General features: G+C 39.8%; 1 long non-coding RNA gene and 1 pseudogene across 2 annotated transcripts in view; one reads left to right on the forward strand and one right to left on the reverse strand.

Moving 5' to 3' along the window:
• Positions 1-238: 238 nt before the first annotated feature.
• On the forward strand, positions 239-2393 carry LOC145800116 (26S proteasome regulatory subunit 7 pseudogene; annotated as a pseudogene).
• Positions 2394-5238: 2845 nt separating this feature from the next.
• LOC145801551 (uncharacterized) overlaps positions 5239-16194 on the reverse strand; it is a 31822-nt gene continuing 20866 nt past the window's right edge. Inside the window, exons 4-6 of one of the 2 annotated variants that reach the window (XR_014343161.1) lie at positions 7167-7621; positions 6971-7086; positions 5239-6898 (exon numbers count right to left, since the gene is read on the reverse strand). This is a non-coding gene — a long non-coding RNA (uncharacterized LOC145801551). The remainder of the gene's footprint in view (positions 6899-6970; positions 7087-7166; positions 7622-16194) is intronic. The other variant, XR_014343162.1, reaches the window with a different exon arrangement.

Genomic DNA, 16194 nt, shown 5'->3' on the forward strand with positions numbered 1-16194 from the left:
GAAGCCAGTGACCTATTTTTAGGCCTAGCAATCTTATGATCCGACATTGTAATGAATCAAAAAAAAAAAAAAAAAAAGCTAATGGAACAAATTAAAATACAAAACCTTGGAGGTTGTAGTGTAATAAGCCTAAACCTAGGGTGTTAAGTATAATACCCAAGCAGAATCTGAGAACAGTAGTATTGTATCACAGACCAAATCGAGGACTTAGAGACAGTCTGAAGGAGACAAACCAAAGATGAACAAACAAATCGAGAGTCTGAAAGAGAATAAACAAATCGAGAACCAGAGAGAGTTTGAAGGAGAACCAGAATCCGAAGTCAAAGTCGAAGACGTATAAGTGCGAACACAATCGCGAACTGGAGACAAAGAGGGCGAGTCGCGATGCTGATGTTCACGAGCTAGAAACCATATAGGTCGACCACGAAGGAGAGCCAGAGAGAGAAGCTGAACTGTGAGGAGTCGAGAACTAGATGGGTCAAACCGCTGGATGGGTGCGACTACCAAATAGCACGAATAGAGAGGAAATCCATATGGGTCAACTGAGACGAGGCACAATCACGAGCAAATGGGTCACGAACCAAAGTCGAACCAGAATGAGCCTGAGAGAACACTACAAGAATAAACACATTTAAAAGTCCAATTTTTGGTCGGCAAAACATATTCCCGACCAATTTTTTTGGTCGCCAATTTGGTCGGCAATTGAGGGTCGCGGAAAGTAATTAGCGACTAAAAAGATTTTTAGTCGGCAAAACGTTCTATTTGGCGACTAAATTGTTGGTCGGTAAACATATAATTATTGCGACAAACCTATTTAGTCGCGAAAAGACTTTGGTCGGCAAAAATTACATTCAACGACCATACATGTTAGTCGTTAATTTGGTCGGCAAAAATTACTTTCAACGACCAACAAAATTGGTCGGCAAAAATTATATTCCACGACCAAACGTTCTTCGTCGCTAAATAATAGTTTCTACGACCAAAAAATTTGGTCGCCATTTGTTACTTTTCGCGACCAAAACTTTTGGTCGGCAAAAGTGAGATTCCACGATCAAGAGTTGTTTTGGTTGGCAATAGATGTATTTTTTGTGACCAAAACTCTTGGGCGGCATTTGTCATTTTTTGAGAAAAAAAATTATTTATTTGTCATGACTAATAAATTGGTCGCCAAAAGCAGGAAAACAATACACCTGTAATTCCTAATAATTCATTCAATCCATAATATTCGAGTCAACTGAATCATTAACATTCGACACAATACACCTGTCATTCAAGTCAACTGAATCATTAACATTCGACACAATACATAATTCATTAACATTCGACACAATACAGCTATTCTAAGTTTTCATTCACAAGTCACATCCATCTAGCATAACAATTTGAAACATAACTATTTGTTATCCATGCACAGCTATTAACAAATAAAACTACTAATATTTGTTATCCATACACATCCATCCAAAAATATTTAATCCTCCCAAAAATGCTTATACTGCCAAGTAGTCTTGTACAATTTAGCTTCATGCACGAGATCATCCATCTATACCATAGAAAATGTGAAATAATGTTAGGTTTGTTTTTAATGAAAATATTTGAAATGGGTAATTAAGTTATCAATTTCAGAGAATCGTAAGTTCAAATCAAAATTTCTAACTCATTTGCAGGTAATTAAATTATCAATTTCAGAGTATAAGATGCTAATTACAAATTTGAAATGGGTATTAACAGATTGGACAATGAGACTCATGTTTACACAGAGAAAAGTGCAAGGTTCATATATGGTCATGGCAAACACAATCAAGCTTGACAAGCACAGATAGACATAGAAGACTACTACAATGTTGAAAACAATCTTTCTCTTATTTATGATTTTCTCTGTTTTTTCGTTTCTTTACTTTTCTTTTTCTTTGTTTATGGTTTATTTGTTTCTCCTTATGTAGTTACTTCAAAGGAATAATCCTGAAAAGCTTGCGAACCTCGAAATCGACCCTCCTAAGGGTGTTCTATGCTATGGTCCACCTGGTACCGGTAAGACACTTTTAGCTAGAGTTATGGCTAATAGAACTGATGCGTGTTTCATCCGTGTTATTGGAAGTGAACTTGTTAAGAAATATGTTGGGGAGGGTGCCCGTCTGGTTCATGAACTATTTCAAATGGCACGTTCCAAAAAAGCTTGTATCGTGTTTTTTGATGAACTAGATGCCATAGGAGGTGCACGTTTTGATGATGGTGTGGGTGGAGACAATGAGGTTCAGTGCACTATGCTTGAAATTGTGAATCAGCTTGATGGATTTGATGCTCGAGGGAACATCAAAGTTCTGATGGCAACAAATCGACTAGACACTCTAAACCCTTTTGTTACTAGTGGATCCGTGGTTGGTGCTATTTGATTATATAGTCCATCAAACGTATCATCATGACAGTTTGAGATTTGCAATAGCTTTGGTGTGCTAAAAAAAAAAAAATTGTCTAACTTTTTACGTGCCACCACCAAGGTCGAACACAAGGATGTTCTTCTCACCACCTTTACTGTCGAATCCATAGGCAATAGCTGCAGCAGATGGTTCATTTAAAATTCTAGCAACATTCAGCCCAGCAATAATACTAGCATCCTTGGTAGCTTGCCTTTGGGCATCATTAAAGTAGGCTGCAGGTTGCAAAAAAAAGTAAAAGGGAATACCACAGCATCCTTGGAAGAGTGGAGAATAATAGTAGTAATTTAGAAGAGTTCTACTCACCAACAACTGTGACAATAGCATCCTTAATTGATTTTCTTCCCAAGGAATGCCTCACAGTCTCCTTTATCTTAATTAGAATCATAGCACTGACCTTCTCAGGGCTAAATACCTTGGGCTTTGCATCCTTAATCTTAACTTTGATACAAGGCTTTCCATCTTTATTCACAATTTTGTGAGGAACAAGCTTCATATCCCTTTGGACTGTTATTTTGTAATTTTAAAATTGTATTTGATTTATTTAATTTGTTTTATTTGATATTTGCATTTTTTTAGGAATAAGTTTATAACGTTATATTAGTTTCCTAGTTTTTTGGATTATCCTACAATATCTCCTAAATATCTAAATTATGGTTATTTAAAGACACATTAATGTGTACTAATTGGGCCTTTTTTTTTTTTTTTAATTGTGTATGTAGTAAGACTTCAAGTAATCATCTAAAGAAGTCAAAAATCCAGCAGCATTCAAATGGTAGAGAGTCCATCTAGCAAAACATTATATCATTAAATCGAGCTTCTAGCACATAAAATTTATTAGGGGGGGGGGGGAATTCAGAAAGGGCATCTAGACAGATAGGTTGATCAAATAGAGCAATAGTTATTAGCTTCAAACTAACGACTAAAAATGACCATTTTCAAATGTAATTGCTAATACTAATAATGCCATTGCCAATTCACTGCCCATTACACTAAAGACAATAGGGTACTTATAATTAGTATGATAACGAGCAACCTGTATGTCATAATATTAAAGGAAAAAGTATGAAAAGATAATTTACTGTTATTGAACAGACACAGAATCATCATTTATTTTTGCTAATGAGGTAATATACATATTCTCAACTTAAAAGAGCTTCCAATTGATGGTGCACTTGAAGATGGATCCTATGTGATTAACAAGACAGGAAGAAGAGAGTACTTTCTACATCAATATTGTTCACCAGTGTTGTCCTACCACCGTGGTACAGCGTTTTAGGACATTAATATTCCATTTCATTCCAAGGCCAGAGGAAATTAAAAATAAAAAAAATAAATAATTTAACATGTAATAGTACCTAAAATGGCAACAATTTTAATGCTACATCTGTTTGATGATTACCTGGTTGAAACCTATTTATTGACTAATCAGAAAACATTCAAAGGTTGGAGTTGGTAGGCTGTCATTAACTGGATTTCCACGTGAGGTTGGTGAAAGGAATCATCAACTTATTATTGGGTCTTGGCATCAACAACATTTGCTCTACCTTCCTTTGTAAATAATTTAGTATTATAATGCTATGTTTATATACATATATATAACAAGAGGTGTCACACAGAGAGAGAGAGAGAGAGAGAGAGAGAGAGAGAGAGAGTTGATAGTTTGGAATTTGGAGTGTTGATAGTTTAGAATTTGGAGTGTTGATAGTTTCGAAAAGAAAAGTAGAGCCCTGTCCTTAATATATTCCGCTGCTTATGTCCTACTGAGAAAATAATAGAAAAGAAAACAAGAGAAGTTAAAAAACTAACAAGTTGTAGCAACAATGGTGGCCAAGAAGCCAAGAATTGTGATTGTTGGGGCTGGAATGGCTGGTCTCACAGCTGCCAACAAACTCTCCACATCACAGGGCTCGAACGAACACTACTACAAAAATAGATAAAGATCACACTTTTTTTGTGTGATGTATGTTATTTAATCACACCTTTTAAGTTTTATTAAAGTGTGATCTTTGGGAGTGTGATTAAAAGGGGTCATTTTTAATCACACTTTTTAAGTGTGCTTAATAACATTTAAATCACACCTTTTAAGTGTGATTAAAAATATTTAGATCACATCTTTTAAGTGTGATTAAAAATATTTTGATCATACCTTTTAAGTGTGATTAAAAATATTTTGATCACATCTTTTAAGTGTGATTAAAAATACTTAAATCACACCTTTTAAGTGTGATCTTTGGAAGTGTGATTAAAAAGGTTCATTTTTAATCACTTTTTAAGTGTGATTAATAACATTTAGATCACACCTTTTAAGTGTGATTAATAACATTTACATCACTTCTTTTAAGTGTGATTAATAACTAATAAAATCTGTGATAAAAAAAATTTGACATATTTGAAAAATAATCAATATTATTTTTGTATGCACATTTGAAGAATGTAATACACACTATATACTATATTTTGAATCATAACCACATATTGAATAGAATAACGTCATATATTTTATAAATAGAAATTAAATATTCAAAACTATATACAAAGGAATTAAATAAAAAAAAAATTAACTGTGCTTACATATATTAAAAAATAAAAAAACTTAAAAAACTAAGTTATTTAATTCTTGGACCATATTTTGCATCTCTCCAAAAAATTTCTGACCTGAAAAATGAAAACACAAATTAATCCAGAAACCACTGATGCATATAAATAAACTAAAAAGTACGGAAGTACGGAAGAAAAGAAAATATTAGAAACCTTACCTCCACCTCTAATCCAACAAACTATCACAGCAATAACATTAAAATACAAGGCAAAGAATTATGCCTGCAATGGCAAGTGGGGTAAAGGGGAAAAAAAATATCAGTGAAACAGGCAAGTTTTATATAAAAGAAATGCAGATCAATTGAAGTCTTCTTACCAAAGTTATATCAGAAAGACAATATAAATGAAAAAAGGAGGAAAAAAATTTACTCTTGTATCATCCAATTTCGAATATTAACCTTGCAAGACTTCTTTCTGGTGGTGGTCGTGATGGTGGAGGTGGTGTAGGAATAAGCAGATTAAGTCACTTTAGTTGTCATGAAACTATCCTCTAACTCAACTAAAACATATAATAAATCATGCTAGACGATCAGCACTTCATTGATATTCAGGCAGTCAATGAAGTAAAAAAACAGTAATTTGATCATGAGTATTCATATATCAAAAACTCATCTATGAAAAATGAGCAGGTGATGAATATCAAATCATGTGTGTTGTTGCTCTTCACGATTCTATAAATTCCACATTTCTCTGTAGCACTTAATCTTTTAGCTTTCGTATTCTCTCAATTCTCATCTCCCAGTCCTTCTTTGTTGTCATGATCATCATATTTATAGAGGGTCATTCACTTGAAAAGGGACTCATCATCAATTTGAAATTTGAATTTTGAATTTTATGATAATGTTGTTTAAATTTAAACATAATGTTATCACATTTTGTATTTCAAAGCTGGTTGACCATATTGATATTCTAGATTTTATCCTGTGAAGCTTTCCTGCCATAAGTTCTATACATGTTGTCCTTTGATTGAACGCACCATAGGCTGAATTTGGTAGACTCCACGTGTCGCTTGACTTGTCTAGGCTTGAAGATCTTGAGTAACATCCTTTAAATGAAATGTTATTGTATCTTATCCTATATGTCAACTGATCATATTAAACTTTTTTTGAGTTGGTATCCTACAACTTTTTCGCCGTTAGGCTCTGCATGTGCCATTTCCTGCTTGAACATGTCGCCATTTGAACTTTGTAATCTCCACGTGTCACTTACTTGTATAGACTTAAGGACTACGAATGTTAAAGTCTTGTCATCTAATTTTTTATTTTTATTTTTTTTGGAAGAAAAGTCTCATCATCAAATTGAACCTGGAATCTTATTCTAAATTCAGTTGAAATTTACATTCCAATACTAAGAAGAAAAAAAAAATCTGTACTACTACATTTGCCCTTACAAAATATCACAAGACACACCTAGAGAGAGAGAGAGAGAGAGAGAGAGAGAGAAAGGGATAAAAAATATTTCTCAATCAAAATTTCCCTAATAAACAAGATTTTTGACAAAACTTGAATATAAAATTTAATTATGATGTAATTGATATATGTTTAGATTCTCATGATACTCAATTTCATGACCTGTTTATTTCAAAATTTTCAGTCATTGAAGATGTGTCAAATCATGCTTCTACAACATTGAAAAACTCATCCCAAGTGGCCAACCCATACTTCTTAGAGGTCCAAACTTAACCAGAGTAAAAAACCATCTGACATGAAGTAAATGTTATGGCAAGAGCATACCTTCAAAAATTCTGCAACCTTTGTAGCCAACTGCTGCTGCTCAAAGGTACTTTGATTTCCATGCCAAGTAAATAATGAAGATCCAAATTGCAGAAGGAAACATTCATTGGAGTTTAATGATGTTGCAACCTGACACAAATATTCAAGTCTCTCAGATAACTTGTCATATGGGGAAGAAAAAAAGGACCACTAAAATCTTACCAGGCCAAATCGAAAGCCAAGGCCCTACTTGCAGCTTCTTTATCAAATTCATTGTCTATCAATGGCTCGTAAATGAATGCACACGCCACGATTCCTATGAATCCACCGTGTTTTGGCTGCACCAACGTTGATTTCATTAATCAAATTATCAAATACAACGTGCAACTATAATTAAGAGTGCTTTCACTTTAATTACCTGAAAATGCTCATGGTAGAGCTTGGCAGCCTTGGCATGTGACAGTACACCTTTGAGCAAAAGATTGTCAATGATTTTGTTATAAAACATGATACCAGTTGGATTGGGTCAAAACTTCAATGCAAATTCAACATACCAGATCAGTTATATGCACAACAAAAACAGAAGGCCAGACAATGAACCAACAGGACATAAATACCTTATCAAGTCATCAAATTGAAGAGGAAGATAGTCTGTCCTACAGTTATCCTCTTTATAAACCAGAAAAGCATAACAAACACAACTTAAAGCATCACAATAGAGATCTATCATGCCCTACAATTATTATATAAGACTCACTGACACATGGTAATTGCTATTACTACTGTATATTGACCATCATTTGCTTCCTCTTTTGTTTCATCTCCTGATTTCCAGACAATATCTTTCAAACCAGTTGCAAGGTTCTTGTAGAACTGTAATAAAGAATGTGCAATGTTGAGCTTAAAAATTATAGTCAACAGGATACAAAAGCAACAAATGTGCACGAAGGGGATTCCATAACATGGGACAACTGTGCACAAAAAAGGTAGAAATTTGGTCGAACTTCCGATAAGGACAAGCCACAGAGCCTAAAGTTAAAATTTCTGGAATCAAAACAGGTGGATGACAAGGTTATGCCACTGTCCAATAGAAAATCACTTGCTTTTGCTAATTGTAAAATCCAAGAAATTTTATGCAAAGCTTCATTAGGTACCACTAGCATGAATAGTAGGGTGCATAAAACCAATAAGCATTAAAACCAAGTATACGTGTGTGTAACAAGCCCGCGGGGGGACCTCGCTACAGCTCGGACTCGACTTTGTTTGTCACGGTTCTTAATCTGAACCAAAGAGTCCAAATCTGGCAAGTCGTTTTGAGAAAACTGATTTTTGAAAAAGTAGTGCCAAACATGGACTGCTTTGCCAGATACAGAGTCGCCACCTAAATATTTTATTTTGGGAAATTTAGGAAACCCTGACTCGGTGCCAAAAGGCCACGTGTCCGTCATCACCAAAGCTGCTTCGGCTCGGGAACTTGGGTACGATTGGGGAAGGTCACTTCGTGAGCACCCCCGCTCGCCCGGTCAAAGACCGGCCTCTACTAATCATGATATCGATTTTTGAAAACATTGTGAGTTCTTAAACCGGTTTATTAGCCTAGGTTACTATGTGATGTACACAGTACATAAGTATAGACCAGGTCGCCTGGATTGGAACAAAACACTTCTTGTTTGTTTTTGAAAATGGTTTGCTACCCGCAGGTAGGCTTGAAAACATTTGGTGACTTATTCCAATTTAAGTAACCCAACCTCCACCCACAGGCATTCAGGCAGTTATATCAGATAAGCACATAGCCTCATGGTAAGTATGCTATCATGGCATTCACTCACACACATGCAAGGATGCTAAAGCATAAAACTCACCGGGTACTCCAAGCCAAAATAGATACTTATTAGAAATCATGCATGAATCCTAAGTATACAGAAATGCCTAATGCAACACATGCAAAATGCAACTATAGCAGGCTCGGCTATTCTAAACATGGCGTATGGAATGCTACAACTATCATGTATTCAACTTGGAATTGAAAATACAATGCAGTTAGTATGATGCGCCGAGCCCGATGCATGCAAAACAGATGGATGAATGCAAACATGCTATCATACTGTATGCTAATTTAAACATGCCCTAATCTAACCAACAAAAGCGGATAAATAAAAAGGGAGAAAGACGTGGGATTGGAAGACATGCATCACACTCACCCACACTTATTACAGTTGCGCCCTCACTCGGAGGGTCCGAATAAATAATACAGTCTAAATATTACAGTCCCGAATAAAAGAATATTACAGATTTCTAATTAATTAATGAATTAACTAGAAAGCAAATAAACTGGCGTGCAAGCCGGGGACTGCCTTGCTTCTGGTGGATGATGCATGTCCGGACTGTCTTGCGCGGAAATCCACCGGAATGCCCCAATTAGCCTCTGTTTACACCTGTTATTCTTGAAAAGCGTGCCAAGTCCCGGAAAGTTGCTGATTCCTGGTTTTGCTGTAACAGAGAGCAGGAAAGGGGCATAGCAATGTATTTGCACAAATATATGCATGTCTCGATCCTCGTGCCACCAATCACGCATACCGAGGCATGATGGCCGAGGAGTCGAAATGCACAACTCAATATAGGATGAATGCACATGAAACTACAGCTAAAACCTAACTCCATCATGGATAATCCGGAGTGTCGGTGACTGGGGAATTGAGACACATTCCGTCACTCGGAGTACGAAATGTACCTCGTTTCCCGTGCCCGAGCTAACTCCTATTCCGGACACGATGCAATATGCATGATATGCACGAAATTCAACTAAGATACAATCCTAACGTACACAATGCTATGAAATGAGATGCCTCGAAATGCGTGCACGCGGGCACGCAAACCGAGAAAATGCAGAATGCTATGAAAATGAAATGCCTCGGAGTGCGTGAACACGGGCACACAAACCGAGAAAATGATATGTGTCTCGAAGTACGTGCACGCGGGCACGCAAACTGAGGCGATGATATGTGTCTCGAAGTACGTGCACGCGGGCACGCAAATCGAGAAAATGATATGTGTCTCGAAGTACGTGCACGCAGGCACGCAAACCGAGGCGATGATATGTGTCTGGAAATGCGTGCATGCGGACACGCAAACCGAGGCGATGATATGGGAATGACAAATGGGCTTATACCAACATGAGTGAGCCTCAGCCACACTCACATGGGATGCCGGTGGCAGAAAATGAAGTGCCTCGAAATGCGTGCACACGGGCACGCAAACCGAGGCGATGACAGAATGATATGAAAATGACATGAAAATGACAAATGGGCTTATACCAACATGAGAGAGCCTCAGCCACACTCACATGGGATGCCGGTGGCAGAAAATGAAGTGCCTCGAAATGCGTGCACACGGGCACGCAAACCGAGGCGATGACAGAATGATATGAAAATGACATGAAAATGACAAATGGGCTTATACCAACATGAGAGAGCCTCAGCCACACTCACATCGGATGCCGGTGGCAGAAAATGAAGTGCCTCGAAATGCGTGCACACGGGCACGCAAACCGAGGCGATGACAGAATGATATGAAAATGACATGAAAATGACAAATGGGCTTATACCAACATGAGAGAGCCTCAGCCACACTCACATCGGATGCCGGTGGCAGAAAATGAAGTGCCTCGAAATGCGTGCACACGGGCACGCAAACCGAGGCGATGACAGAATGATATGAAAATGACATGAAAATGACAAATGGGCTTATACCAACATGAGAGAGCCTCAGCCACACTCACATCGGATGCCGGTGGCAGAAAATGAAGTGCCTCGAAATGCGTGCACACGGGCACGCAAACCGAGGCGATACAAAAATATGATGAAATGACATGGAAATGACAAATGGGCTTATACCAACATGAGTGAGCCTCAGCCACACTCACATAGGATGCTGTCGGATACAAAAGAAGTGCCTCGAAATGCGTGCACACGGGCACGCAAACCGAGGCAATGATGAAATGCAATGAAATGGCATGGAAATGACAAATGGGCTTATACCAACATGAGTGAGCCTCAGCCACACTCACATCGGATGCCGTTGGATAAAAAAGAAGTGCCTCGAAATGCGTGCACACGGGCACGCAAATCGAGGCAATGATGAAATGCAATGAAATATGGAAAAAATGATATGCAAGCATGCTAATGGAATTTCAGCACTAAAATATGGGGGAAAATAGTCCCGAAATGAAGCGAAATGACATGAAATGCAAGGAAATGTCCCGAAATGCGACATTAGGCACACGAAATGGCCTATAGCTATGCCAAACATGTACAATACGGACACGCAATGCAAAGACAGAAGCTAGACAGTCCCAAAATATGTACTTTCACAGTTATAAACATGGCCAAACAGCAAGTATAAGTAAGGGAAAAATAGCATGCAAGAATAGGGGCCAAAAGGGGGGTAATGAGGCAAGTGGTATAAGAAAAACTCAAACTGAAAAATTTCCTTCTACAACACTGAAGATGGACCAAAAATATGAACATTTACAGTATATGGCAGACCTCAAATCAGTATACAAACATGCTAAAAATGTGATGCAAAACAAGGCTCAAAAGGTGCTATAACATGAAGTATATAAAATAATCACCAAACAGGAAAAAAGTGTGAATGAAACATGAAGTATAGGCTAAAATAAGACCACTTTTAGTTCGAACCAAGGTCCAAAAACAGAAGCAAAGAGGGATACTAATTTATGCAAAAATGGGGCCAAATAGGGGATATAACTACAAGTGACATATGGAAACACCAAACAAGGTTGAGCCCTTCTCCAATGTTGAAGAGGGGCTCAAAATAAGCCTTATATTAGTTTATAACATGCTCAAAAACAGATTGTTCATGGGCCAAAGATAGCATGCAAAATCATGACATACAAGATGGTCAATGAAGCAAGTGTATTATGGAGGGCTCAAACAGGGTTGAGCCCTTAATGAGAAGTGAAGATGAGCTCAAAATATGGCCCTTTTCAGTTAGGGCCGGAGCTTGAAACAAAAAGCAAGAGGGGCTTAGAAATGGAACAAGATAAAGGGTCAAAAGGGTAAAAGTGTAACTTACCCTTGAAGATTCGAGATTTTGTTGCTTCTTGGGTTGATTTGCAGCTTCTTTAGCCTTCAAGAATCTTCCCTTGCTGCTGGAAATGAGATGGTGGTGGTAGAGCTTGGTGGTGTAGAAGGAATGAAGGTTAAGAAGTTAGGGTTTTTTGGAGAATTGAGAAGGATGACAATGGAGTTTAGGGTTTGTGCTTGGAGAGGAATTTTTCTAACCCTCAAGAAGAAGACCCTCAGCTGGCTATAAGGTCAAGAAAGGGGTGTAAAAGGGGGGTGAATTGGAGAGCATAACTCTCTCCCAAAATATCCCCCGGATATAGAAAATATCTGGGGGATATTGCCCCACAGCTGGAAAGGGTACAGTGCAAGGAAACTGGCCGGCCTCACACTTTTGCTGGAGGTGGCCGGCCGGCCACACCCCCTAGCCGGCCGGCTAGGGGTCAAAAGGGTCAAGAAGCTTTTCTGGCCGGCAAGATATTGGAGAGGTAGCCCTATGTGTGTACAACACAACCATGTAATTGAAATTCCAAAAAAGTGGGCCCAAGGGGTTCAACAATGGCTCGGAAAGAGGGGGTCAAAAGGGTCAAGTTGACTTACTGGCCGGCCATGAACTTTTAGGGGCCTCTCAGGTGTGTACATCACAGATATGTGGTTCAAAGTTCAAGAAAAAAGGTCCAAGGGGTTCAACATTAGCCCGGAAGAAAGGGGTCAAAAGGGTCAGGTGACCTTAATGGCCGGCCACCAACTTTTAGTGGCCTCCCAGATGTGTAGATCACAGATATGTGGTTGAAAGTTGGCAACACTACCCCTAAGGTATTCAACATTAGCCCGGAAGTTGCAAAAACGGGCGCCGGGAGGCCCCGGAGGAGAGATAACTGGTTGCTGCAACAATTGCTGGCCTCCCACCCTTCAGTGACCTTCCTTGTGATAAAACAGAGGTACCTGCCAAAAATGAACGAAAACCGTTGCAAAACGAACGTTCCGGGGCTAAAACACGCAGTTCGGGGTCCCGAAAATGGGCTGTTAAGCACCGAAAATGGTATTCGACCTCGAAGTGGGTTTCTCAGCCCCCAGTGTCCCTCAAAAGGGAGAAAATAAGATGTATGCCAAAAATCAGAGCAATAGGAGATGGTTAAGCGGTCCCGAACCGAGGCACACGGCCTGACGGCTCCGAAAACCGGGAACCGGACTCCGAAAGGGGCAAAATGGCCTACGGCCACCAAATGTAGCCTACGGACATTGAGAAATGGTCTACGAGACCCCTCCCTCCCTTCAGGAAAAGAAACAGAGAAAACCGAGTCTGGTTCGCAAACCGAGACAAGGCACAGAAAAGGGTTCGGAAGTCCGGAGGTAGGGCTTACGGCCGCGACTCTGAAATTTCTGAACGAGCACATTATGCAACATCACCAAGCGCTCAATCGGTGACGTCTGAGTCTTAAGGTCGGTCAAAAATGGGGTGTCTACAGTTGCCCCTTTTTGACAGAACTCGGAAGTCACAAGTGACGGGAGTGAATGTCAAAGCCCCGAGACGACCTATTTTTGACAAGGCCGAAGACTCAGACAAACATACAAGATAGACAGAGATGGGCCCGCAGGCATGCCCGCAGGCAGGGGGCAAAATGCAAATGATATGCAAGAAGCCGAAGGTAACCCAATGACTATGCAAATGCAGCAAGCTGTAATGAAGCAAGTATTCGCAAATAGATGCAACAGTTTTAAGCAAGAATGCAAAGCAACAACTACATTTCATGCAGTTAAGAATGCGGAGGATTATTCAATCTCCGCCATGTCTCACACGGAGAAGATACGATACCTGCGCGATTCGTCTGGTCGCGCCAGCCTCAATTGAACCGTACATACAATATCGCGCCTGCAAAAGAGAGAAATTGCAACAAGTACAATATGCTAACAACAAATATTTAACGCGATTCCGAAAGTTTCGACACACGCGGCGTCGGTGAGTGTATGCATCGCAATGCAAGAGTGGAACATGCGCGACAACGCATGCTCAAACACAGAGGTATACAAATAACAAGAAATGTACATGACAATGTGAGTATGCCCATGAGAATGCAAGATATGTGCATGAAAATACAAAACGAGTATGAATCAGGGTGTTCATTCGTCGTGAAACAACGAGTACGGAAACGCGTGTTTCGGCGAAGGTAACTCGATCACGGCCTCCGATCTGCTTCTTTGAAAGGTTACAACTCATTCAAAAAGGATACACTTTGATTTTGATGAATGATGATGAGACACATGTTAGAACTTGAAACCGAAGTCCCGACGGAGCAATTTCGCGACCGGAAGTGTACTTTTCTTGAACTTTTTCAGGTCCCGGGAACTCCGATCTTCCTCAAAATTTGCAGAGAGCTAGGTGAGCATGTGGGGAGCATGGCCGGCCACTTATCTTCCCAAGGGGGGGTGTCCAACCGGTTTCCACAAAATCTAATGGCTGGCCGGCCATTTCTGCAAAAAGCAGATGGCTGGCCAGCTAGAATTAGAGGCCGGCCGGCCATGCCCTTTTCCCAGGGGCATTTTGGTCTTTTCCCCTCCTTTTTGCATGCCTTTTCACCCAAGGCTTGAGGCCTATAAATGGCAGCCGAACCTCACTTCATTTCTTGCCTCTTTCAACACTTTTCTCTCCAGTTTTGAGTTTTACGCGCGTTTTCCAACGCCTCGCGCAAATTGTTTTCGTAAAAACACTTAGTTTTAAACACTTTGGAGCGATTAAATTCCGGCTTGGGAGCTTCTTTTTGCATTTTCACCACTTGAGGTAAGTTCATCTTAGTATTTAGAATATTTTCTCGGGAGTTGACTTTTGTTGACTTTTTATTTCCCGAGAGTTGACTTTTGTTGACTTTTTCCAATTTTTGCTCATTTTGCTTATTTTTGCTCCCCTTTTGCAGATCCTTGAAAATGGCGGGCAATTCTGCTCATGGCGGAGGTTTTCCAGGTGCCGGAGATGACTTCGATCCCATGACTCTACCTCCGAGGACCCGACCTTTCATGCCCGAGAGGTACCGTCCGGCAGCGCACGTCCTCCCTCGTGCCGTTTTCCGTCATTTTACCAGTTTTGACGAGAGAGCACCCACGGATCTGCTTCTCAGAGAGCCGGAGCAGCATCTCTCTCACGAGGCCCGAGAGGTATTTACCTCATCTTCTGTATTTTACATTTCGCACCCCCGCCATGCTTAAACATTTAGCTTGTGACATAGTACTTTCCTTACATCTTTGAACATGTAGTTTCAACATTCAAATTTCTGAACACTCGGTTCATTAATTAATTGCGAACACACAGCCCACATTAGAACACACAGCTCAAACACTGATTTGTCGAACACACAGCCCGAATTCGAAAGTGAACACACGGCCCACATTTTAAATTTTCTGAACACGCAGCCCAGATAGATAGTGAACACGCAGCCCACAAATAACTGAAAATTGAACACGCAGCCCGAATTCGAAAGTGAACACACAGCCCACATTTTAAATTTTCTGAACACGCAGCCCAGATAGATACTGAACACGCAGCCCACAGTTTAACTGAAAGTTGAACACGCAGCCCAAATTTCAAATTTTCTGAACACGCAGCCCAGGTAGATAGTGAACACGCAGCCCAAATTTCAAATTTTTCTGAACACGCAGCCCAGGTAGATAGTGAACACGCAACCCACAAATAACTGAAAATTGAACACGCAGCCCAAAATTCAAAATTTTCTGAACACGCAGCCCAGGTAGATAGTGAACACGCAGCCCACAAGTTAACTGAAAGTTGAACACGCAGCCCAAAATTCAAAATTCTCTGAACACGCAGCCCAGGTAGATAGTGAACACGCAGCCCACAAATTACTGAAAATTGAACACGCAGCCCAAAATTCAAATTTTTCTGAACACGCAGCCCAGGTAGATAGTGAACACGCAGCCCACAAGTTAACTGAAAGTTGAACACGCAGCCCAAAATTCAAAATTCTCTGAACACGCAGCCCAGGTAGATAGTGAACACGCAGCCCACAAATTAACTGAAAGTTGAACACGCAGCCCAAATTTCAAATTTTCTCTGAACACGCAGCCCAGGTAGATAGTGAACACGCAGCCCACAAATTAACTGAAAGTTGAACACGCAGCCCAAATTTCAAATTTTCTGAACACGCAGCCCAGGTAGATAGTGAACACGCAGCCCACAAATAACTGAAAATTGAACACGCAGCCCAAAATTCAAAATTTTCTGAACACGCAGCCCAGGTAGATAGAATTTGCATGTAGCTTATTTTACTTCATCGGCACACAGCCCATTTCATCTTATTGGCACACAGCCCATTTCATTATCATTGGTATACAGCCCATTTATTTCATTAT

The sequence above is a fragment of the Camellia sinensis genome, chromosome 10 (genome assembly GCF_055761805.1).
Source record: "Camellia sinensis isolate YWXY chromosome 10, ASM5576180v1, whole genome shotgun sequence".
Taxonomy (NCBI): Eukaryota; Viridiplantae; Streptophyta; class Magnoliopsida; order Ericales; family Theaceae; genus Camellia; species Camellia sinensis.